Source organism: Tamandua tetradactyla, chromosome 21 (genome assembly GCF_023851605.1).
Source record: "Tamandua tetradactyla isolate mTamTet1 chromosome 21, mTamTet1.pri, whole genome shotgun sequence".
NCBI classification, from domain to species: Eukaryota; Metazoa; Chordata; class Mammalia; order Pilosa; family Myrmecophagidae; genus Tamandua; species Tamandua tetradactyla.
This window is the reverse complement of record NC_135347.1, coordinates 14,253,391-14,260,081: the sequence shown is the minus strand read 5'-3', so window position 1 is coordinate 14,260,081 and position 6,691 is coordinate 14,253,391. Positions and strand designations below refer to the sequence as shown.

The window sequence follows — 6,691 nt, the reverse complement described above, 5'->3', positions numbered from 1 at the left end:
TTTGGCTTAAGACATAGCAATTGTTTTCATTACATCTGTGTTCTGGCAGCAAACCCATTGCAAAAAAGGGTTTACGTATTCTGTTCTAATTTTTAGGTGGGGAGTAAATCCAGTTCTTGTTATTCCATTTTGGTGGGAAGTGGAAATCCCACTATAGTCTTTTTTAAGCCCTGAAATCATGTCAATGCAAATTCTGAGTGTATTTGTAAAATACATGAGTTTCTTATATACAGAAATCATTATCACAGCTAACAAAATTAACAGTATTTCACCTAATATCTAGTCCATACTCAAATTTCCATAATTGTCCAAAAATTAAAGTTTAAATCAGGGCCAAACAAGGTCCACCACACATTGCATTTGATTGTTGTCACTTAAATTTCTTTTAATCTGAAATGGTCTACTTTATTTCCATTTTTTTTTAATGCCATTGACTTGTCACAAAAACCATATTATCCTGTAGGATGTCCTACATTCTGGATATTTCAGATTGTTTCATCATGGTGCATTTTACTTGGTCCCACTTCACTTGCTAGATCTAGAAGTTAGATCATAATTGGGTTCAGAGTCAACTTCATAAAAAATACTTTATAGACTCTATTTTGTACCTATATTATATCAGGAAGTACATATTGCCAGATTGTCCCACTTTTAGAGATGTCAACATTGATAAGGGGATTCAGGTGGTAGCGGATGAATTTTCTATTTTTTTTTTTTTTGAACCTTCCATTTTAAAGTTTTCCTTCAACTGTTTTCCTAATGGTTACAAAAATCCACTCATGATTATTGCTTAGCATCTATCAGTATTTGCAAAATGGTTATTTTTCAAATTCCATAATTCTCTCTACATTTATAAACCAATAATTTTTCTGTACAAAGGAACCTAGGGAGTGAGGGACAAGAGTTAAGAGGAGATTTAGATTTCCTATTTGGTGAGGCTATGTTTATTGGTTTTCTTTCTCTTGGGAACAATGAGATTATCTAAAATTGAGAATGTTGATGGACTCTGGACTTTGGGCCTTCTACATGATGCCCAATGAATGCAGGTGGCTGATGGATGCACTGACAGAGAAGGAGATTGGCAAACAATGGTGTATACTTATGAATGAAGGTTCTGCTGCTACAAAAAGGATCAAAGCCGTGAGGCATGCAATGATGTGAATGAACATGTAGGACATTTGATGAATCAAAATAGGCCAAAAACAAAAGAACAGGAATGGTATGGTCACCTTTAGAAAATGCTTATAAGAAAACAGGGGCCTAGCTTGTAAGCGTTTAGAGCAGACACATTAAGTCTGGAGTGGTGATTAATATTTCTGAATTTTGGATGGGCCATGGTGGCTCAGCAGGTAAGAGTGCTTGCCTGCCATGCCCAAGGACCTGGGTTCGATTCCCAGTCCCTGCCCATGTAAAAAAAAATATATATATATATATATTTCTGAATTTTGAGAGGCTGTTATATATATATAACCTGATATTTAGAAATAAGAACGAAGCCAAGCAGGTTGGGGTTAAAGTAATTCAGAACATAGGGGTAAGGAAGACAGTATCTATATTTTAGAACCACACATACTCTTTGAGACCAATGCAAGAAAATTTTATTGGATAGGGAACTGAAATTTTCTGTAGTGCATCATCTAATTCAACCTATCTCTATAGCTCATTTGAACGACTGAAGCACAGAGAGCACAGAATAAGAAAGAAGTCCTTTAATCCTGTATAGATTATGGTAATGCCTGGAAACATCCTACAGTACATTAAGCAGATAATCAAATAGTATTGACAAAGTCCCCTGAGGGAGGGGAGAAAGACTATGGAACTACTAAACCTTACCATCAGGGAATCCCCTGATACTGTGTCAAACTTCAGGGATACCCAAATCAATAGCCCATGTCCTCAATCATGAGGCTTACTCTTGTGAAGCTTATGTAGGTAGCATAGAAGCTTAGATTATCTATAGGCATGCCTAAGAGTTATTTCTGGAGGACCTCTGTTGTTGCTCAGATGTGGCCTCAGTCTCTCTAAGCCCAACTCTGCAAGTGAAATCATTGTCCTCCCCTCTACGTGGGACACGACATCCAGGGGTGAAAGTCTGACATGGGAGAGTACTCCCAGGGATGAATCCAGACCTGACAAGGTGGGATCAACAATTCCATCCTGACCCAAAGGGGGAAAAGAAGTGTAATTAATAATGTATCAGTGGCAGAGAGTTCAAATAGGGCCGAGAGGCTACTCTGGAGGTTGCTCTTACACAAGCTTCAGGTAGACCTTGCTACCTGTCATAACCTGCCAACCCCCAACCAGGACCATTCCAGTCAATCCTAAAGAACATCTAGGATAATATATAAGATTCCACAAGGGTTCCAGGCACTAGAGTAACTTTCCAGAAACCTACAACCTCCAAATGGGTCCCTGGCCCAGATAAGTCCTGAAACCTAGCTCAGCCTCTCCAGAACATCAGATAATTCCATCTCCCTATCCCATATTAGTGACAGACCCTTCTAATACCAAAAATTTAGAATTGCCATAGCCCAAACAACCCTAAAGAGAGGTATGGAAAGATCAAAGGTGATGGTGGAGTTATACATAGACGATAGGATTTAACAAATGAATATGAATGCTGAATCATTAAATTGATACTTCTTTTAGTCTCCAGTATTTTAGATCAGCTAGAAGTAAAAACCTAAAATTGTGAAATTGAAACCCATGTCAAAGGCTGAAATATGTTCTACAACTAATTGTGGTGCTGTGCTTTGACATTTATAGCTTTTTTTTGTATATATGTTATTTTTCACAAAAAAGGGAGGAAAAAAGTCAATTGTGATGATGAAAAAATAAATAAGCCCTCTAGCCTCCTATATTCTGGAGCAGTTAGAAGAAAAAATAAGAGAGGATCGTACGGTACCCTATGACAAACTCTGGGATCTGTCCTGTAACTACTTGTAGAAGAGTGCTTTGAAAACTATTGCTTCTTTATTCCATTGCTTTGTATATATGTAATACTATACAATTAAAAAAGTTAAAAAAAAAAAAAGAATAGAAGCCTGGAGAGAAAGCTAGCAGAGGTCACCATGTTTTCCATGTGCCTTTCCAGTTGAGAGAGAAACCCTGAACTTCATCAGCCTTTATTGAGTGAAGGTAATCTCCGGTTGGTGTCTTAATTTGGACATTTCTATGAACTTGCTTTAATTGGGACATTTTCAGCCTTAGAACTATATACCTGCAGCTTAATAAATTCTCCCTTTTAAAAGCCATTCTAGTTCTGGTATATTGCATTCTAGCAGCTAGCAAACTAGAACACCATGGTTTGCCAAACCCCAACCAAAACCATTCCTGTCAACACTAAAGAACACCTGGGGCTATCTAAGATTCTACAAAAGTCTCATGCACTGAGTTTACTTTCTAGAAACCTGTAACATCCAGAATGTTTTTAGGCCAGAATAGCCTAGAAACCCAGAAGGGCCAATCTCTCCAAGAACACCAACTAATTCCATCCTCCTATCCTGTATTTTTGATACCCATTTCCAAAATTAAAAAAAGTTAGAATGGACATAGCCCAAATATCCCTAAAGATTGGGAGAAGGATAAAATGAGGAGGAGGAGTTATAACAGAGAACATAGGATTTAACAAATGAGTATGACTACTGAATCATTATATTGATATTTCTTTTTAGTCTTCAGTGTCTTGGAGCAACTAGAAGAAAAAACCTGAAATTGTGGAACTGTAACCCATTACCAAACTTTGAAATCTGTCCTATAACTACTTGTCAAAACTATTTGTTAAAATATTGCTTTTTTGTATATTTACTTCACAATAAATAACATTTAAAAACTTATTCCAGAGCTACAATAATCAAAACAGCATGGTGCTGGACAAGGACATATATAGAGAGAGACTAATCAAATCAAAATGAGAGTTCAGAAATAAACCCTCATATACATGGCTGGTTGATTTTGGTCAAGGGTGCCAAGTGTGGTCAAAGAGGAAAGAATTCACCCCTAGCCTCCTGCCACTGTGGCTGCCTGCCTCAGCCCAAATGGCAATGCACAGCAAGGCAGCTTCTTTGCAGATCTCTGACACCTGGCGGGAGCTGGCTGAGCTCTGAAGCAGAAGCAGGAAACATTGGCAAACCTGGAGAGACAGATCTATGCTTTTGAAGGGAGCTACCTGGAAGACACTCAGATGTACGGCAATGTTATTTGCAGCTGGGATCAATATCTGTCCAACCGAAAAAACTCCAATAGCAAAACGATCGAAGGAACCAGATGTTTAAGGAAGAGGAGAGGGTCTTCAGTAAATCCTCAGTTACTTGAGCAGCTGCAGTAAGTGCATTGGCAGGAGTTCAGGAACCAGTTTATTGAAAAGAGGGAGCCAGGAAGTGGGATTGAAAGTGATACTTCTCCAGACTTCCACAATCAGGAAAATGAGCCTGGCCAGGAGGACCCTGGAGGATCTGGATGGATCTGTGGAGGGAGTGAAACCTCAGAAGGCGCTTCTTCCCTGCCTTCACAGCAGCCAAAAAAAAAAACCCACAAAAGAATAAAACCGGCACAGGACTGATTTGAAGCTAAACAAAAAGCCACGAGCTGACTATTAGAAGACTGATTAGTGCAGAAGCTTCCGGCTATAGAGCCCTGCTTTCCTTGTCCGACCTCACAAAGATAGTCATCCCTCACCCGAATGTGTGGCCGTCCACACCTGCTTTCCCAGACCCAGTGCCTGGGACTCTAAGTAGTTGGCTCTGAAATGTGATGACAAAAACATCATTGGTTAGACCACATCGGATCATTTACTTTGTGCCATTTTTGGTAACAGAACTGCAGGAAGACCAAGACATGGTTATAATCCCAGCAACTTGCAAACTGGGCATTTCTCCCTTCTTGGAATGGATGCCTCCCCACAAAGCTGTTGGCATCAGCTTCGTCTGTGATACCCATCAAGACAGGGTCTCTGGTGTTGTTTTATGCTGGAAGTAGAATCACAAGTCGCATTTCAGATGAAGGCTGTAAATATCTGGTGTTTTCTTATTTTGCTTTATATTTTATTATTTTTCTATTGCTTTTATCATCTTATTTTCTTTGGGGACATTTTGTAATGCAGTTCTACAGCTCATACCGTCCTGCTGGCATATTGGAGAATCTTGTTTTGTGCAGTTGCCAATACCAATATTCTCACCTGAAGATACTCTGGGTTACCACAAATAAAATGGGGAACTTGGCTATTTTGTGTTTTTGCAAGGGAATGGTAAAGAGTGTTTATTTAATAATTATCTAGCCTAAAGTTTTCTGAGTCAGAACAAGCGTCAAACATGAGTTTGAATTAGCCCTTTTAAAGTAGATTTTTTATTATTTTATATAAATAAAATCTCACAGGTTTTAACTTCTCAAAAAAAAAAAAGAGGAAAGAATTGTCTCTTCAAAAATGGTGCTGGGAATATTGATATCTATGTGCAAAAGAATGAAAGTATACCTCTATCTCATAGTATATGCGAATATTAACTCAAAATGGATCAAAGAACCAATTATAAGAGTAGAACTATCAGTTTCCTAGAAGAAAATGTAAGGAAGCATCTTCAGGGCCTTGTGTTAGGAAATGGTTTCTTACATTTTATACCCAAAGCCAAGCAACAAAATAAAAAATAGACAAATGGGACCTCATCAAAATTTAAAACTTATATGCATCCAAATAATGTGATGATACTGTGAGCCAGTGATTGTATACTTTGGATGGTTTATGTGTTGTGTAAATATATCTGAATAAAATTGCATTAAAAAAAAGGGAACCTAGGATGATTTGTTTACTCTGAAAGTACAGTTTGTACAGAACAGGCAATCAAAAATATTAATTTTTAGAGAAACGGGTTGGTGCTCTAAAATTAGTGTCTGGTTTTTTATGTTGCTGTTGTTGTTTTTTTAAAACATTGCACTATCTGAAGTGATGCTGTCAGAAAGTGGGGCTAGCCTGCAGATTGCCAGCCTGCAGGCCTAGTGCTCCATTCCTACTTTTCAACCTGAGCCTCATCTCCCCCAACAGCAGGGAATTTGCTGAAGCCACCCTTCCAACCTCAGACAGTTCAACGTTGTAAATCTTTTCTCTATGTTTTTCAAACAAATATTATTTATTGTGCACACTTAAAATTTTGAGAAAAAGCCCATTTACTGGTAGAGCCAAAGTGTGGCTAGGGAGGAGTATGCAATTAACATTAACTTATAATCATCACCAGATCTCTCTAAAGCCATCTCAAATAAATAAACAATAAATAAAAATAGTGTAGTGACATGCAAACCACCTCAAGGCAACACCTTCTTACTGATGGCTTCCCCACTTAGATCCTCCCAAATAGAAATTCTGGAGCAGCCACTGAACCTAAACCTTCTTCCACAGAACCACCCTTTACATATTTGAATTTGATAAATATGGTCCATTTCTCCTTGCTCCCTAGAATGCCTCATCTTTCTGCCTCTGACCTTTTTATGTACGGCACCTTGAACTTGACAGTTTAGAGGATAGTGATGTCATCCCTGCCCTCATTTTGCTTACTTCCATCGAAGTAATGTGGCAGAGACACTAAATTTGAAAAATGTTAATGTGCTTTTTGCCTTTGCATTTCCTATTTCACCCAAAGCAACCATTTACCTTGAGAGGTTTAGGATGTTGCAGCAAAGAAGAAATTATGCAGCTTTTGATTTT

At 38.2% G+C, this 6,691-nt stretch overlaps 1 pseudogene; it reads left to right on the top strand.

The window, feature by feature from the left end:
* The first annotated feature begins 4,037 nt into the window (after positions 1–4,037).
* On the top strand, positions 4,038–4,598 carry LOC143665284 (chromatin modification-related protein MEAF6 pseudogene; annotated as a pseudogene).
* The last annotated feature ends 2,093 nt before the right edge of the window (positions 4,599–6,691 follow it).